The sequence below is a fragment of the Pseudonaja textilis genome, chromosome 2, assembly GCF_049901715.1.
Source record: "Pseudonaja textilis isolate UNSWEBS1 chromosome 2, rPseTex1.2, whole genome shotgun sequence".
Classification (NCBI taxonomy): Eukaryota; Metazoa; Chordata; class Lepidosauria; order Squamata; family Elapidae; genus Pseudonaja; species Pseudonaja textilis.
The window spans coordinates 247,646,192-247,665,781 of record NC_141991.1 but is presented as its reverse complement, the minus strand read 5'-3'; the positions used below and the strand labels follow the sequence as shown (position 1 = coordinate 247,665,781).

General features: G+C 42.0%; 1 long non-coding RNA gene across 1 annotated transcript in view; it reads right to left on the bottom strand.

Annotated features, from left to right (window-relative positions):
* Nucleotides 1–17,667, bottom strand: part of LOC148127450 (uncharacterized) — a 54,724-nt gene extending 37,057 nt beyond the window's left edge. The window contains exons 1-2 of the long non-coding RNA XR_015742415.1: nucleotides 17,497–17,667; nucleotides 16,268–16,308 (exon numbers count right to left, since the gene is read on the bottom strand). This is a non-coding gene — a long non-coding RNA (uncharacterized LOC148127450). The remainder of the gene's footprint in view (nucleotides 1–16,267; nucleotides 16,309–17,496) is intronic.
* Between the last annotated feature and the right edge of the window lie 1,923 nt (nucleotides 17,668–19,590).

Genomic DNA, 19,590 nt, shown 5'->3' with positions numbered 1-19,590 from the left:
AGGCTCAATTTATACTGTATAACAGGACAGATAGACCTCGACTTCCAACAGTTTGTTTAGTATACCATAGCAAAGTTACAACAGCACTGAAAATGTGAATTATGACCGTTTTTCACAGTTATGACCTTTGCAGGATTCCCCATGATCACGTGATCAAAATTCAGACTCTTGGCAACCGGTTCATATTTATAACTGTTGCTATGTCCCAAAGTCACATGATCCCCTTTTGCAACCTTCTGACAAGCCAAGTCAATGGGGAAGGCAGGTTCACTTAACAATCGGTTTGCTAACACCAACCGTAGCGATTCGCTTAACAATGGTGGCAAGAAAGGTCGTAAAATGAGGCAAAACTCACTGAACTTAAAAGGTCTCACTTAAAAGCAGACATTTTGGGCTCAATTGTGGTCGTAAGTCGAGGACTACCTGTATCACGTAGTAGGCCTATAGTTTGGATGATTGCTAGTTCTTGAGGTAAAAATGAGTAGAAATGAACCTGCAGAGGATCAAAGGAGAAGTTATCTATCTATCTATCTATCTATCTATCTATCTATCTATCTATCTATCTATCTATCTATCTATTTATATGGATTGATATGCCACTGACCTCACTAATGCAACTTTGGGCAGTCAGCAAAAAATTTTTTAAAAAAGCAATATAAATCAATTCAGGTTCTATGTTGGTTCACTCTACTCTTCTGCCCCGTGAAGTAAAAATGCCTGGACTATCAAGGAATTGACAGGTAATTTATTTCCATAGTTGGTTACATTCATTCATGTCTCTGGTGAGTGAGATTGGAGGAAATAGAGAGTGAAGCCAGAAATGATGAAGACACACAACTAAAAAAAGAAGACTTGGAAATAAAAAGCAAAGGAACTCTGTTGATCCATCAGCAGGATAACTTTTGAATTTTGTGAAAAATCAAGAACCTCATCACACAGATAAAGTAGATGACACAAATCATTTCACATTTAACAGACATTTGGATTCAATGGACATCTCCAGCCTCTGAATGGCTTAAATTGAGGTGTTACTGTAACTTAAGTATCGACAGTATCAACAGTAGAGACCTTCAAAATATCTAGGTTCTATCATATCACAAGATCTAAAATGGACACCTAACAAAAATGTCATCAAAAAAGCACAACAAAGAATGTCTGCGCCAACTCAGGAAGCTCAAACTGCCCAAGGAGCTGATCCAGTTCTACGGAGGAATTACTCAGTCTATCATCTGCACCTCAGTAACTGTCTGGTTTGGTTCTGCAACCCAACAGGACAGACACAGACTTCAGAGGATAATTAGGACTGCAGAAAAAACAATTACTACCAACCTGGCTTCAATCAAGGATCTGTATTCTGCATGAGTCAAAAAGAGGGCTGTAAAAATATTTACAGACCCCCTCATATCCCGGACATAAACTGTTTCAACTCCTACCCTCAAAACGAGGCTATAGAGCACTACACACCACAACAACTAGACATGCCATCACTCTGCTAAACAAATAATTCCCTCAACACTGTCCAGCTATTTACAAAGTCTGCATTACTATTACTATTAATCTTCTCATCACTCCTCATCACCCATCCCCTCCCACTTGTGACTGTATGGTTGTAATGTTGTCGCTTGTATCTTTACAATTTATATTGACTGTTTCCTAGTATGATTTGATTTCTTATTGCTATGACTGTCATTAAAGTACCTGATGATTCTTAACTCTCGATGAATGTATCTTTTCTTTTATGTACACTGAGAGTATTTGCACCAAGACATTCCAATCACACTTGGCCAATAAAGAATTCTCTTCTCTTCTCTTCTCTTCTCTTCTCTTCTCTTCTCTTCTCTTCTCTTTTCTCTTCTCTTTTCTCTTCTCTTCTCTTCTCTTAAGAATCCTTAACACCGTATTACATTTAACAAACTTTAGGGGAAGCCTCCATGACAACACATCGACTGGGTGTCTTCAAAACTAGTTCCAGGGATTCAATGGGCCTTTATTGATGCGCACAATATTTTTTTATTGAATCAATTCTCTAAAACAGTGTCTCTCAACAACTTGAAGAGGTGCAGTCTTCAACTCCCCAAATTCCCCAGCCTGCACTGCCGGCTGGGGAATTCTGGGAATTAAAGCCCACACTTCTTCAAGGTGCCAAGGTTGAAAAAATACTGCTGAAAATCATATCACTTTCATTTGTCAAATCAATCCATTCAACATATTTTATTTGAGTTGAAAAAATACTGCTGAAAATCATATCACTTTCATTTGACAAATCAATCAATTCAACATATTTTATTTGAGCTGAACAAATATTTTAAATTGAATCTACAGTTGAATCTTAATCAGGAGGCAGCTGGATTCTCAGTCATCCGGATAATGGTGGTCCCAAAGTGCTTTTTTCAGGAGGCAACTGGACTTTCTTATTTTTCTTGGATGATGTTTTGCTTCTCATCCAAGATGCTTCTTCAGCTCTGACTGGATGGTGGAAAATGGAAGGATGAATATTCCTTGCAGAAAGCTGGGCATTTGCATATATTTTAGAGAGTCGTTGAGGCCACTTGGAGGTTTATCTGTGTCCTCAGGGTCACCTGAGCGGTGTTCCTGGTTCCTGCAGTCTGCAGTTTTTCCTCTGGAAATCAGTGGTGGGATTCAAATTTTTTAACTACCGGTTCTGTGGGCGTGGCTTGGTGGGCAAGGCAGGGGAAGGATACTTCAAAATCTCCAGTCAGACGTAGTATTTGCCGGTTCTCCAAACTACTCAAAATTTCCGCTACCGGTTCTCCAGAACTGGTCAGAACCTGCTGAATAGCACCTCTGCTGGAAAACCATTCCTCCTCCCACACCATTCAAAGGGTGTCCATCCCAAGTAGCTCAAAGTCTGTGGAGATTCTCAGTCATCCAAGTCAGGCATAAAGGGCGTGCATAAACACGCAATCGTGCGCGCCATCCCTGTCCCATTGTCCCCAATTATTTGTACCCATTTCCTGCATTTATACTTACGTTTTATTATCTTGTGAGCTATGGACAAATAAATAAATAAAATAAAAATGGTTGCCCCAAAGGTGCTTTTTCAAGAGGCAACTGGACTTTCTTGTTTTTTCTTTTGAAGATGTTTCACTTCTCATCCAAGAAGCTTCTTCAGCTCTGACTGGATGGTGGGGAATGGAAGGATGGGGAACGGACCATCCACCATCCAGAAGCCGAAGAAGCTTCTTGGATGAGAAGCGAAACATCTTCAAAAGAAAAGAAACCAGAAAGTCCAGCTGCCTCCTGAAAAAAGCACCTTTGGGACAACCATGACCTGGATGACTGAGAATCTCCATCAACTTTTAGTTGAATCTTGAGAAATTCCCTCTTTCCTAAGATTTAATCTGGCAGCATCACCAAGTGGAAAATCCGAGTCAGAGATTCTGCATTACTAAAAATACTATTCTTACCACATTTTGTCTACAAATGCCCAGTCCTTTGTAATTGCAGGTTCCTTTGGTGGCTTCACCTTCATGTTTTCTTACCACATTTTGTCTACAAATGCCCAGTCCTTTGTAATTGCAGGTTCCTTTGGTGGCTTCACCTTCATGTTTTCAATACAGGTACTCCTCAACTTCCAACTATTCATTTAGCAACTATTCAACGTTACAACGTCCCTGAGATGTGATCATCATCTGCAACCTTTCTGACACGCAAAATCAATGGGGGAAGCTCAATTTATTTAGCCCTTTCATGATTCACTTAACCACTTCAGTGATTCACTTAAGAATGGTGGCAAAAAAAGGTTGCGAAATCTAGCCAGGCTCACTTAACAACCACCTTGCTCAGCCACAGAAATTCTGGTCCAAATTACAGTCGTAACTCGAGGATTACATGGATGCCGTTGTCTAGCTCCATCTACAGAGGTTACCAGAATTAGTTTCTTTTGAAATTAATTCAAGGAAAGGATGATCATGTTACACGTCGCGCAACTCATTTGCGGGCCAGTCTATAGTGTAAATTCACTGAAGAGGAGAAATCCCAGGTGACTTACTCTTTGGTGCATACCTGGCATCTGTCAGTATCTATGACGTAAACTATATGAAATTGGAACCTCTACTATTCTGTCTGATACCCTGGTCAACTAGGGGGAAAGTGAGTTGCCTTATTGGCATTTTGGCTTCTTCTCCTGCTAGGCCGAGAGAAAGAAATTTTGTGCATGAAGAATTCCTATTCCATCCTGGGCCAGCCCTAAAGTAGGAAACACTAAAATGTTTGCAGCAGCCCAAGAACCCAGGACCAAGGTGAGGACTTTCCAAATGGTATCGTTACCACAGAACTAGTGGTCAAGAAAGGCTAAATTAGAACTGAATTCTTTATTAGCCAAGTGCGATTGGACACACAGTGTACATAAAAGAAAAGATACATCCGTCAAGAGTCAAGAATCATCAGGTACAACACTTAATAATAGTCATAGGGTATAATAAGCAATCAAATCATACTGGGAAACAGTCAATATAAATCGTAACGATACGAGCAACAAAGTTACAGTCATACAGTCACAAGTGGGTGGGAATGGGTGATAAGGAGTGATGAGGAGATTAATAGCAATAGTAGTGCAGACTTTGTAAATAGTTGGACAGTGTTGAGGGAAGTATTTTCTCCTAAAAAAGAATTCTCCGAAAAAATGATATTGAGATTCTAGAAAAAGTGCAGAGAAGAGCAACCAGGATGATTAGGGGACTGGAGATTAAAACATACGATGAATGGTTGCAGGAACTGGGCCTGGCTAGTCTAGGGAAAAGACCAGGGGAGACATGATAGCAGTCTTCCAATATTTGAGGGGCTGCCCCCAAAAGGGTGGAGATCAAGCTATTTTTCCAAAACGCCTGAAGGCCAGACAAGAAACAATGGATGGAAACTGAACAAGGAGGGATTCAACCTGGAAGTAAAAGGAGAAATTTTCTGACAGTGAGAACAATCAACCAATTTGTACCCTATGACTATATTAAGTGTTCCACCTTACGATTCTTGACTCTTGACGAATGTATCTTTTCTTTTTATGTACACTGAGAGCATTTGCACCAAGACAAATTCCCTGCGTGTCTAATCACACTTGGCCAATAAAGAATTCCTTCCTTCCTTCCTTCCTTCCTTCCTTCCTTCCATGGAATTCAGAAGCTGTGGGAGCTTCATCAGATAAGAGATAACAGATAATCAGAGTTGGAAGGGACCTCATAGGTCATCTAGTCCAACACCCACCCACCCCAAGCAGGAGACCCTACACCATTTCTGACAAATGGCAGTCCCATCTCTTCTTGAAAGTCTCCAGTGATGTGGATCACTGGAGGCTTTCAAGAAGAGACTGGACTGGCATCTGTCAGCAATGGTGTAGGGTCTCCTGCTTGGGCGTGGTGGACTAGATGACCTACCAGGTCCCTTCCAACTCTGTTAGTCTGTTCAATCGGTTTCAAACCGCCCGGCCCGGGAGCCTCCGGAGCGACGACGATGCCCTCCAAGCTTAAGGCGGCCAAGCCTGGAGTAATTAAGTGGCTTGATGCGCCTCGCAGCCGCCGCTGCCCAGAATTGCCTAAATTGCCCGTTCATTAGCAGCACGGCGTGCGCGGAGAATTACAAACAGACAATAGAGCCCGCGGTAATTTAATCTAACCTTGTACTTACAGAGGGAGGGGAGGGAGAACGGAGGGTGGGGGAGAGAAGAGCAAGGCGGAGAGGGGAAGGGGATGATGGGCAGCCGGCTGGGGTGGAGTTGGGGGCTGGGGGCGTCGCTGGCCGCCCGGCCCGTGGAGCCCCACACACTAATGGTACTCCTGGCTCTCAAGCTGCGCAAACATTACTCCGACCTCATCGCCGCGCTCCATCGCAGGCCTCTGGGGAGCGGAGGCGAGGTTTGGCGGTCGAGGAAAGAGAAAGAAAATTAGGAAAAAAAGAGAGAGAGAGAGAGAGGAGGAAAAGTAATTTATAAGGCGTCTGTGGCCCGGAATGTATCATCGGATCCGCTCGCCGACGCTCAATTGATATGTAGTTGATTTCAAACAACGCCCCCCGGGTCCCCCCGGGGAACATTTTTTAGATTTTACGCTTGGATATATCTGTTTAACTCGCCATTTACCAAAACGGCAGCTGATGACAGCGCCAGCCAGCCAGTCAAGCTGGGAGAGAGAGAGAGAGGGAGGGAGGGAGGGGAGAGAGAGAGAGAGAGAACGCACACACACACACTCACGCTCACTCACACTCGGGTGCACACAGGCAAGCGTTTCTACTCAAGACAGACAACTCCCCCCCAATAAACCCCCCTCCCCCGCTACTCTTTCGGACGAGTGTAGAACTGGACTATGCCTTTAGAAAGCATGAGAATATATTTAAGGACAAGAGAAACGGAAAGAATAGAATAGAATAGAATAGAATAGAATAGAATAGAATAGAATAGAATAGAATAGAATAGAATAGAAAATGGAATGGAATGGAATGGAATGGAATGGAATAGAATAGAATAGAATAGAATAGAATAGAATAGAATAGAATCGAATAGAATCGAATAGAAAATATGGAATGGAATGGAATAGAATAGAATAGAATAGAATAGAATAGAATAGAATAGAATAGAAAATAGAATAGAATAGAATAGAATAGAATAGAATAGAATAGAATAGAATAGAATAGAAAATATGGAATGGAATGGAACAGAACAGAACAGAATAGAATGGAATTCTTTATTGGCCAAGTGTGATTAGACACACAAGGAATTTGTCTTGGTGCAAATGCTCTCAGTGCACATAAAAGAAAGATACATTTGTCAAGAGTCAAGAATAATAAGGTACGACACTTAGTGATAGTCATAAGCAATCAAATCATACTAGGAAACAGTCAGTATAAATCATAAGGATACAAATGACAAAGTTACAGTCATACAGTCATACAGTCACAAGTGGGAGGAAATAGGCGAAAGGAAGCCGGAAGGCCTTTTCCTTCAGGGTATCTGACCAGGTGTCACTGCCTCTCTCCAAACGCTGGAAATAGTTTCCGATAAAACATCTTCAAATATTTGCAGGTGCAAAGGTGGTTTATGGCTGGTGCCAAAGGGAGTTGGCCTGCAAACTTCTTCTTCTTTACTTTTTAGAGACACATAGAATCAGCCCGGTTGTAAGATGCTGTTAAACCACTAATTTAATGAATCACTGGAAATAATTGGCTTACAGGGGCCTGGCTAGTCTAGTAAAGAGAAGGACCAGGGGAGACATGATAGCGGTCTTCCAATATTTGAGGGGCTGCCACAGAGAGGAGGGAGGGGTCAAGCTATTTTCTAAAGCATCTGAAAGCCCGACAAGGAACAGTGGATGGAAACTGAAGAAGGAGAGATTCAACCTGGAAATAAGGAGAAACTATCTGACAGTGAGAACAATCAACCAATGGAACAGAAGTTGCCCTCGGAAGTTATGGGGGCACCATCGCTTGAGACTTTCAAGAAGAGATTGAGCTGCCATCTATCAGAAATGGTGTAGGGTCTCCTGCATAGGGAGGGGGTTGGACTAGATGACCTACAAGGTCCCTTCCAACTCTGATTATCTGTTAAGAAAAGAAGGAGTGGAGGTGACACCATAGCAATATTCCAGTATTTGAGGGGCTGCCAGAAAGAAGAGGAGGGTCAACTTATTTTCCAAAGCACCAGAGGGCAGGACAAGAAACAATGGATGGAAACTAAACAAGGAGAGAAGCAACCTGGAACTAAACTGCCTAACAGGGAGGACAATTAATCAGTGGAACAGAAGTTGCCTTCAGAAGTTGTGGGTGCTTCATCACTGGAGGGATTTTAAGAAGAGACTGGACAGCCATTTGTCTGAAATAGTATAGGGTCTCCTCCTTGAGCATGGGTTAGACTAGAAGACCTCCAAGGTCCCTTCCAGCTCTATTCTGATTGATAGATTAAAGTTCGTAGTGTTCAGGTAGAACAAGAAGCCATTATTCTTAGCTTTGCTATTGTGGTAAATTATATTTCCAGTTTTTAATCCCATTAGTTTCACATCCGTATTGCATGGACACATTCAGACATTTTGTAGGCCTATCCCTCCCTCCCTCCCTCCCTCTCTCTGTCTCTCTCTGTCTCTCTCTCTCTCTCTCTCTCTCTCTCTCTTTCTTTCTTTCTTAGTTGTGGATGGTGAGTTTTCTAATTTTCTACACTATGTGGGCATCTGCTGAGTATCTAATCCAGCTGCCAACATGGGTGTTTTCTCCAGAATACTGTCATGCCCCTCTTGGAGACTGACTCCGAGGGAGAGGAGGAACAGCCAACTGGGAGTGGAGATGTGGCTCCGGAGGTTGTGGAGGAAGCTGGGGAAGGGAAGAGGCCAGCTGGGCAGTCAGAGGAGGAGCCCGGCCCATCCCTTCTCCATCCTAGGGCACGCAGGGAGGAGAGGATAAGGGAGAAATGTGAATGGTGTGGTCTATGGGTGCGGAAAGGGTCTTGATCCCCTTCATGGGTTGCAGTTCTGAGAACTGGTTAAAAGGACGGACATGCATATGGGCCAGTGCTGGAAACAAAGTGTAGAAATATTTCTAGTCTGTCCGTTCTTAGCTGAGTTTGGTGTCTGTCCCAGTGTGTATTCCAATATCTGTGGACGTCTTCAAGCCCTTATCTTGCCTGGTTCCCTTAATTGCTTCAGTGTGGTTTGTGTTATTTTTTTCTATTTATAATTTACAGGTATTTTTAGTTTAAACGGTATTTCCTCCTTTTTGCAACTGTTTGTGGGGGAGTTTTTTTTTGTCTCTAATCAAGGATATTTGGAGCTTTGAAGCCAAGTGGAAGGAATTAAAGGGACTTCACCTGTTTTTGTGCCTTTGTTTATTTTGTATCCCACCCTGGGTCATCACAATACCTTTTTGGACTGTTAAAATATCTCCAATAGGATCACAGCCACGAATGCAAGTCGGTGTAATAACCCGTATCTTCAGTACGGCGGTCAGATTGTTTTGGTTCTCACTGTCTCCTCTAAGTCGGTTCAACGGTAAAGCGTCCCTCCATCAGCTGCATTCATGCCAGCCTCCTCCATGCTAGTCTTGGCCTGGCAAAATGCCTGCACTTTCCCTCTAGGAATGCACCCCTCCTTTGATGCAAAAGGGGTAAAGACCCTCCAGGGTTTATTGTTTTGAAAACATTAATATGTTTTGTATTTAATGTGCTGGCTCAGTTATAGCAAATTAAAGAGAACGGGCCTGCTGCAAAATGATGTAGCTCTCTCTCTCTCTCTCTCTCTCTCTCTCTCTCTCACACACACACACACACACACACACACACACGCTCCCCAGTCAAGTGGTACATGCTGAAAATGAGACCCCAGTGTGGGAAATGTCCACATTATGTCCCCTTGGAGTACCAGAAGAGGCATTAGGCACAGCCCTGAGCCTTAATGGTACACATCAGGAAAACATCTGAGCTTGGGCCTTCAATCACAAACACGGCAGGATTTAAAAATGAATAAACTTCACATTGTGATTCTCTTATTTATCCTTTATGCAAATTTCCGCTGGGGGGGACGCATTATGTTCCCTGCGTGGGATTGCACAGGCCCCCATTAAGCTACAAGGAAACGTGTGCGCCTCATCGCTGTGAAAATACCACCAGCTCCATTTGCCTGGCTCACTCGCGCGAGCTGGGAGATGGATGGATGCATAGGTGGGTGGATGGATGGATGGATGGATGGATGGAAGGGTTTAATTATCGAAGCATTCAGAAGAGAGGAATGAAAGAGAAGGTGGGAATTAAGGGTCCTGGGCCAGTGATCAAAAGATCGATCCCACAGAAGAAGGAGTAAAAGGAAGAAGTAAGAGAGTGATTATTATTGCAGTCACATATTCATAAAGAACAGGGACGTGGTGGCTCAGCGGCTAAGTCGCTGAGCTTGTCGATCAGAAAGGTCGGCGGTTCGGCAGTTCGAATCCCTAGCGCTGCGTGACGGAGTGAGCTCCCGTTCCTTGTTCCATCTTCTGCCAACCTAGCAGTTCAAAAGCATGTAAAAATGCAGGTGGGAAAATAGGGACCCCTTTGGTGGGAAGGTAACAGCATTCCGTGAGCCTTCAGCATTTAGTCATGCCGACCACATGACCACGGAGACGTCTTTGGACAGCGCTGGCTCTTTGGCTTTGTAATGGAGATGAGCAACGCCCCCTAGAGCTGGAAACTACTAGCAGGTATGTGTGAGGGGAACCTTTACCTTTTACCTTATTCATAAAGAAGAAAGGTCAAATCTCATTTAGTTTCAGGGTGGAATTAATTTGCCTATATTTTTCACACTTAACAACCGTTACAGCATCCCCATGGTCACATGATCATAATTCAGATGCTTGTCCACTGACTCACATTTATGACGGTTGCGGTGTCCAGGTGATCCCCTTTGGGGACCTTCTGACAAGCAAAGTCAATGGGGAAGCCAGATTCACTTAACAATCATGTTTCTAACATAACCAATGTAACAATCCCTTTAAACAATTGCACCAAGAAAATTCATAAAATAGGACAAAACTCACTTAATAAATGTTTCACTTAGCTACATAAATTCTGGGCTCAGTTTTGGTCATAACTCAAGGACAACCTGTAAAATAAAAATGCCAAATAGCCACAGGGAGTTCTGACTAAGGCTGCCTGAGACCGTAATTAAGCACACGCTTAGTCCAAACAACTCTCTTTTTATTTCAACGCTGGGAATTATTTTCATTCCCAGCCCATAAACAGTCCCTCGAGATGAGCACCCACCTTTCTCTCCTTTGAATTGCTGCCAACAACTAAAGTGCCAAATTAATTGTAAAAAACTAACCGAAGTATAAAGTCCACACAGAGTTTCAAAGTTTAATCCAAACGGAGCGAATGACTTTGCTTCCTGCAAAGGTTTCTCTACCTTTGCACTTCCTTTATATCTTATGGGAGGGGCAATCACCTCCAAGCCTTACTCCTGAGTCGCCCCTTTTGTCTCAGCTGCTCTTGCCTTCTGGCAGCTCTGCGCACATGCACACTGGGAACAGGCTCCCTTTATTCCTCTGCCTCGCTGCTGCCAGTCAGCATACAACTCCCAGATGGTCCTGGCCCCATCTCTGCATCAGATGCAGGACCCTCATCCGAGTCCTCTCAAGACTCCTGGACTGGTTCCAGTTCTTTTCCACTTTCTGATTCTGCTGCTGTCTGCACAGGCTGCCAGCGAACCACAACACAGGAAGCTTGATGGGTAAGGTTCTGTGAGCAAATGATCAGAGGTGATCAGAAGTGGATCACAATTTTACAGTTTTAAGAATAATCAGAGGTTTAGACACAACTCCTGCCTTCTATAATTATGAGTGGCTTCTGGATCCTTCAGCACACACCTTGATATATCATCTCTGTATTAGAAAAAGTGTTTTCCCCCCCTTTCCTTCTTCTCATAATGCAGTTTTAGGAATTGAATTTGCCCAAAGAGGTTGATTAATAACAGGCTTAGAATTGCTACGAAAGAATGTTTCTGGGTCTCTATCAGTGTGCGATCTGTTGATCTGTTGGTGATAATCCACAACAGGGTTATGTCCCTAAATTGTTCAATAAATATATAGCCTGGAAATCAGCTATTACAATGGATTAAATTTAACACAGAAGTCTCTATGTTGCCTAGTATGGAACATTGGATGAGAAAGATGGTTCTTCAAAGAATCTTCTAAGGATAACTTTTTTTTTAAAAAAAGAATCTCTCGAAGATTCTGAATTCTCCAAAGAAAGAATTGTGGGTCCAGATTTTTATGGCACCTCTGGAATTAAAAGTCAGACCAGGAGGAGTCGGTGATACAAGGATGATTGACGGCCCAAGCTGTAAAGACATTGTGCTCATGTTAAAAAGACCCTTCTTCACAAGGAAAATGTGGTCCATCATTTTTAATAACTAGCAGCCCCTTTGTAAATATGAGGGGAGCATTCTTATCCCAGGGACAGCCAGACTAAATAACTAGCTGACGAATGTTTGCATAATGTATTGTGGGAAGAATTTATAATGTATAGGGAAACATCTAAAGAACGGTTACTGGAATTGGGTACGTCTAGTTTAATGAAAAGAGGGGTGACTAATGGTGACATGATAGCAGTATTCCAGTATTTGAGGGGCTGCCACAAAGAAGAGGGAGTCAAGCTATTCTCCAAAGCATCTGAGGGAAGGACAAGAAGCAATGGGTGAAAACCAATCAAGGAGAGAAGCAACCTAGAACTAAGGAGATATGTCCTGACCGTCAGAATAATTAATCAGTGGAACGACTTGCTTCCAGAAGTTGTAAATGCTCCAACACTGGAAGTTTTTAAGAGAGATTGGATAACCATTTTGTCTGAAGGGGTGTAGGATTTCCTGCCTAAGCAGGGGGTTGGACTAGAAGACCTTCAAGGTCCCTTCCAACTCTGTTATTCTCTTCTCCTCCCCTCCCCACCCCTCCATTCCATTCCATATTCTGTTCTGTTCCGTTCCATATTTTCTATTCTATTCTATTCTATTCTATTCTATTCTATTCTATTCTATTCTATTCTATTCTATTCCATTCCATTCCATTCCATTCCATTCTATTCTATACATTAACTAACCCAAGTTTCCACAAAGTTATTGATTTACAATCCCACCCCATCCAATCCAACGTCACTCAAAACTAGGCACGCACACCCCTAACTACCTCTATTCCAGCCACAACTGGCTTTAAATGCAAGCAACTCAATGCAAGAAGCCTTGTAAATAAAATACCTGAATTTCTCCTCTTACTAAATATGGCTAAATTCGACACTACATTTGTCTGTGAAACATGGCTCAATGCATCTCTCCCTGACTCCATTAACACAGTAATAGACTATCATGTTTACTGATCAGATTGTGAAATTCGTAGAGGAGGTGGTGTTGCTATCTTCTATAAAAAGTCCCTATATTTAAAAAAACATCCAAGTTATCCAGGAGCTTGCTATTCCTGAGACCATCGTCTGTGAACTGTCCTTAAATATCACATTTCGGTTCTTACTATGTTACAGAGCCCCTGATTATGACATCAAACATGCAAACAAGCTAAATACACTACTAACATTGGCAGCATCCTGCCCACATGCTTTTATCTTTCTTGGTGACTTCAATTTACCTCATATTAACTGGGCCCGAAACGAATGTACAACTGAACCCACACATGCAGCCTTCTACAATGCAGTAACAAATCTGGGACTGGAACAACTAGTAACCAACAACACTAGACTTAACAACTGCCTTGATCTCATCTTCTGCAATAGTTTGAATTCAATTTACAGAATACAAATTAAAGAACCCTTTTCCAACAGTGACCACAACATGATAGACTTTTGTCTCAACATACGTCCACACAAAAATCATCACAATAATGAAATCCCCAATTATAACTTCAAAAAAGGCAACTATGATCTTATAAACAATGATCTCTCATCCCTTGATTGGCAATTTCTATTCACTGGATGCAATACTGTAGAAGACCATTACAACATATTTTTACTTGAAGTCAAAAGAGTCATCAAACTATATGTACCATTAAGAACTCTCAAATTCAGAAAAAAACAAATTACCCATAACAATAAGGAAGCTTCAATCGAAAAAGAAATCACTTTGGCGGAAAAACAAATCTGGTCACGTTGCCAATTTCAAAAGCCAATACAAAAATTTATGCCACCAGATAAAAACTGAATGCACCAATTATCACATTAAACAAGAAGAAAACCTTCTATGCACCAATTCCACCCGTGCTTTCTACAATTTTGTAAACAACAAACTAAAAGACTCAAGGTCCATCCCACCCCTGAAAGGACCTAATGGTAAAGACTGCAACGATGACACTATTAAAGCCAACATCTTTAACACATTCTTTGGCTCAGTATTTGTAAACAGCAATGGATCATGCCCAGTATTTCCTAGCCGAACCACAGACAACTACAATGATCTAATACATATTGATTTTATAGAAGACAATGTTGAAAAAGCACTACGCAATCTAAAACCATCTCTATCTATTGGACCGGATGGAATATGTGCCTACTTCTTAAAAAAGCTACCCACTGCCATAGCTGAACCTCTAAGCATAATCTTTGAAAAATCTTTCAGGACCAGCTCCTTGCCTAACCTATGGTCACAAGCCACGGTCATCCCCAACTTCAAAAATGGAGACCCCAGCCTAGTTGGGGCATTCGATAAAGTAGACCACAACCTACTTCTTAGTAAGCTAGAAAAAAGTGGAATAGATAGCACCACCACTAGATGGATTCGCAACTGGCTGGCAAACTGTACTCAACGAGTAGTCCTTAATGGGTTTAAGTCTACATGGAGGGAAGTAAGCAGTGGGGTGCCACAAGGTTCCATCTTAGGCCCAGTACTCTTCAATATCTTCATTAACAACTTAGATGAGGGAATAGAAGGGGAACTTACCAAATTTGCAGATAATACTAAGCTGGCAGGAATAGCTAACACCTAAGAAGATAGGCTCAAGATCCAGATGGATCTTGACAGACTAGAACACTGGGCCATATCTAATAAAATGAAATTCAATATAGAGAAAAGTAAAGTCCTACACTTTGGCAAGAAAAACCAAAAATATACATATAGACTGGGTGAAACCAGGCTCAGGAGCAATAACTGTGAGAGGGATCTTGGAATCTTGGTGGACAACCAGCTAAATATGAGCCAACAGTGTGCAGTGACAGCCAAAAAAGCTAATGCAACCCTAAGTTACATTAACAGAGGGATACAGTCAAGATCAAGCAAGGTACTAATACCACTCTATTAAGCCTTAGTAAGACCACACCTAGAGTACTGCATCCAGTTTTGTTCACCACATTATAAAAAATATGTTGAGATTCTAGAAATAGTACAGAGAAGAGCAAACAGGATGATTAGGGGACTGGAGGCTAAAACATACAATGAATGGTTGCAGGAACTGGTCTTGGCTAGTCTAGTAAAGAGAAGGACCAGGGGAAACATGATAGCGGTCTTCCAATATTTGAGGGGCTGCCACAGGGAAGAGGGGGTCAACCTGAAGGCCACACAAGGAATAATGGATGGAAACTGAACAAGGAGAGATTTAACCTGGAAACAAGGAGAAATTTTGTGACAGTGACAACAATCAACCAATGGAACAGAATTTGCCTTCGGAAGTTGTGGGAGCGCCATCACTTGAGACTTTCAAGAAGAGATTGGGCTGCCATTTGTCAGAAATGGTGTAGGGTCTCCCTCTTGAGCGGGGGGTTGGACTAGATGACTTACACGGTCCCTTCCAACTCCAATTATCTGTAATCTGTAATCTAGTTGAAAATTACAGACCATTTTCCTTATGCTGTGTCACCTGTAAAGTCATGGAATCAATTATTAACCAATCCATCCTCCTCCACTTAGAGACCAACAACCTACTCTCTAATAAACAATTTGGTTTTAGGAAAAAACTATCATGTAATCTGCAACTCTTACACTGCAAAAACATATGGACTACACAACTTGATCAGGGCAAAGGAACAGACGCAATCTACATAAACTTCTGTAAAGCCTTTGATTCAGTGGTACACGACAAACTACTCCTAAAACTAAAATCTTACGGTATCTCTGGACACCTGCATAACTGAATAGAAGCATTCCTGTCAAACAGACAACAAATGGTCAAAATTGGGAGTGTCCTATCAAATTCTGTACCTGTCAACAGTGGTGGCCCCCAGGGCAGTGTTCTAGGACCAACTCTTTTCATAGTCTACATAAATGACCTCTGTGATCATATCAAGAGCAACCGCATTCTCTTCGCTGATGATGTAAAGCTATTCAACACCACAGACAAGACTTCTACCCTTCAAAAAGATCGTGACTATGTATCAGAATGGTCAAGCAAATGGCAACTTCAAATCTCAACAAATAAATGCTCTGTCCTACATATTGGCAAAAAAAAAATCAGAAAATAAAATACAGACTGAATAGTCAAGATCTTGTTGATGATCCAAGCTCTGTAAAGGACCTTGGAGTACTCATCTCTAATGATCTAAGTGCTAGAGCCCACTGTAACTACATAGCCAAAAAGGCGTTAAGAGTTGTTAACCTAATCTTACATAGCTTTTTCTCTGGTAATATTACACTAATAACTAGAGCATACAAAACATTTGCTAGACCCATACTCGAATACAGCTCATCAGTCTGGAACAGGGGTGGGTTTCTACTGGTCCTGTCCACCTCTGTAGAACCGGTAGCTCTGAAGAGCAGAAGACATAGAACCAGCTCTATGTCTGCTGATGTTTTTCCCACCTACCCACCCAAGCTCTTACCTGATCTTTATTTCCTGATTTTTCAACTTCACGAGGCACAGCTGCAGTTAAAAAAAAAACAAGAAAAGAGGGCTGTTTCAAAGGCTGCTTCTTGGCACACAACATGCTAATGACGATTAACAGGCGCGTGGCTCACAGCGGGCAGAAAAGGGCAGGGAAGCTCATAAATCCTGAACCAGTAGTTAACCCTGTCGTATCCCACCCCTGGTCTGGAACCCACATTATGTATCTGATATTAACACAATTGAGAAAGTCCAGAAATATTTCACAAGAAGAGTTCTCCACTCCTCTACTCGTTGTAGAATACCTTATGCCACCAGACTCGAAATTCTAGATCTAGAAAACCTTGAATTACGCCGTCTTCAGTCCGATCTAAGTATGGTATCTAAAATCATACATTGCAATGACCTACCTGTCAATGAATACTTCAGCTTCAACCATAACCACACAGGAGCAAGCAATAGATACAAACTCAAGGTTAACCACACCAAACTTGATGGCAGGAAATACGACTTCAGCGATAGAGTGGTCAGTGTCTGGAATACTCTACCCGACTCTGTGGTTTCTTCCCCAAACCCCCAAAACGTTAACCTTAGATTGTCTATTATTGACCTCACCCCTTTCCTAAGGGGTCTGTAGGGGGTGCGTATAAGCGCACGAATCTGCCTACCGTCCTTGTCCTGCTGTCTCTTTTATTTTTCTTATATGTATCCATATATTCATAACTATGTTTTTACTTATACCTATTATCTTGTAAGCAACTGACAAAAATAAATAAATAAAAAATAAATAAAGACCTCCAAGGTCCCTTCCAACACTGTTATTCTCTTCTCTTCTTCTCCCCTCTCCACCCCACCCTTCCATTCTATTCTATTCTATTCTATTCTATTCTATTCTATTCTATTCTATTCTATTCTATTCTATTCTATTCTATTTCCATTCCATTCCATTCCATATTTTCTTTTCTATTCTTTTCTATTCTATTCCATTCCATTCCATTCCATTCCATATTTTCTATTCTATTCTATTCTATTCTATTCTATTCTATTCTATTCTATTCTATACATTAACTAACCCAAGTTTCCACAAAGTTATTGATTTACAGCCTCCAAAATCCTTTAAACTTAACAGCAAATATAAGAATTAATGAAACACTTCAAATTGCAAACACACACAAGCAAACATGCAAAACTCATTTAACGCAATGTAAACTTAATGATAAAGCTCACCTGTTCAAACAAAGAGATCCAATCCACATCACTTGATTTAATCAAGCCCTCTTTTCTGAAGACAACACACAATCACACTCTTCAAATGTCATTCTAGAATACACCCCTCAAGACCCACACCAAGGACAAACTCCCCTATAAAGCAGCTTGTCTGTATCCCATTTTCTGTGCAGCTAGTTTGCTTTGGGAAATCAATAAATCTTTTTTTCTCACAGCTGTCTGGATTTATTCTTTCACAACCCTTGGCTTGAATTAGAACCCCACTGTTCTCCTGACAGTATTTACCCAAGATTTATTTCATTAATAAATCTTGGGTAAATAAATAAATCCTCAATTTTTGAGGCTTTTTTGAATCATAAACAGATCTCATGGTCTCAGTTCTCCAAACACATGATGATAAAATATAATTGGTGACCCCGTATGGATGGATCAAGTTCTCCTAAACTTTACGCAGCTACTGTTTTAGAAGAGTAATGGCTATTTTTAAATAGTTCCATCTCCCTGGCTGAAAGTTATACTTGTCTATAGTGAATCTGCCATCAATACTCTACGAACCAGGCTTCACTTAGTAAATATTTAACAAGGGGAAATGCCTGTAGCCTTCATCATTCTTGGATATGGAACACAAATCACTGTACTTTATTTTAACAATGAGAGAAAGCCTTCTCTTCTTTTACCTTAACATCTCTGTGTTTCTTACATTAGAGGACCATGAATGATTTACTGATGAAAGAAGAATCCAAAGACAACCAAATGGCCTTTTAAGCATTTACATATTTATGGTTATGAAAGCGGATCTTGGCTTCTTTATACAAATTAAAAAACTGGCAGAGATTCTATGGAGATAAAACGTGAGCCCTGATCGGTAGCCATCAATGCTTCCCGATGTTGACAGCTCTCCCAGGAGAAGGAAGGGCAGATGGAGGGGGAGGGAGGAGAGGGGAGGAGAAATAGGGTAGGGTAGGGTAGAATATGGAAAAGGAAGGGAAGGAAGGAAGGAAGGAAGGAAGGAAGGAAGGAAGGAAGGAAGGAAGGAAGGAAAAAAGGGAGGGAGGGAGGGAGGGGAGGGAGGGGAAGAATGAAATAAGAAAAAGGGAGGGAGGGAGAGAGAGGAGGAGAAGGGGAGGAGGAAGGAAGGAAGGAAGGAAGGAGGAAGGAGGAAGGAAGGAAGGAAGGAAGGAAGGAAGGAAGGAAGGAAGGAAGGAAGGAAGGAAGAAGGAAGGAAAAAAAGGAAGGAGGGAGGGAGGGAAGAATGCAAGAAGAAAAAGGGAGGGAGGGAGAGAGAGGAGGAGGAGGAAGAAGAAGGAGTAGAGGGAGGAAGGAAGGAAGGAAGGTAGGAAGGAAGGAAGGAAGGAAGGAAGGAAAAAGGGAGAGAGGGAGGGAGGGGAAGAATGAAAGAAGAAAAAGGGAGGGAGGGAGAGAGAGGAGGAGGAGGAAGAAGGAGGAGGAGGAAGGAGGAAGGAAGGAAGGAAGGAAGGAAGGAAGGGAAGGAAGGAAGAAGAAGGAAGGAAGGAAAGGAGGAAAGGGAGGAAGGGGAAGGAAGGAAAGAAGAGAAGAAAAGGGAGGGGAGGGAGAGAGAGAGGAGGAGGAAGAAGAAGGAGGAGAGGAAGAAGGAAGGAAGGAAGGAAGGAAGGAAGGAAGGGAGGAGGAAGGGGAAAAGAAAAACAAGTAGAAGAAAGAAAAGAAGGAAAGAAAAGAAGGAGGGAGGGAAGCTTCCAATGCTTCCTGCCACATTCCCAGAAGGAAAGTCGATGGAGAAGCCAGTAGGAAGTCAAAAATCACTTTTGTCCCATTGTTTTTTGCCCACCCTCGGTCATTCTGTTTCTCTGTTTAGCTAAGGGTTGAAATAATGACGCAACAGGGCATAATACAATAACACTTCCCAAATAATCTGGAGTGCTACTTGCACGCCATTGGCATTGACAAAATCCCCATCGGTCACTTGCAAAAAGCAGCTTTCCTTAGAACAACTCACATCCTGCGACACACAACGACATCAACCCCTCCCAGGCCCTTGGGAAGAATTCCATAGGTGGATAAAAACGCCAAATCCAATCCAAACATTCGGTGATCCACTATAATAATTTATTAAAC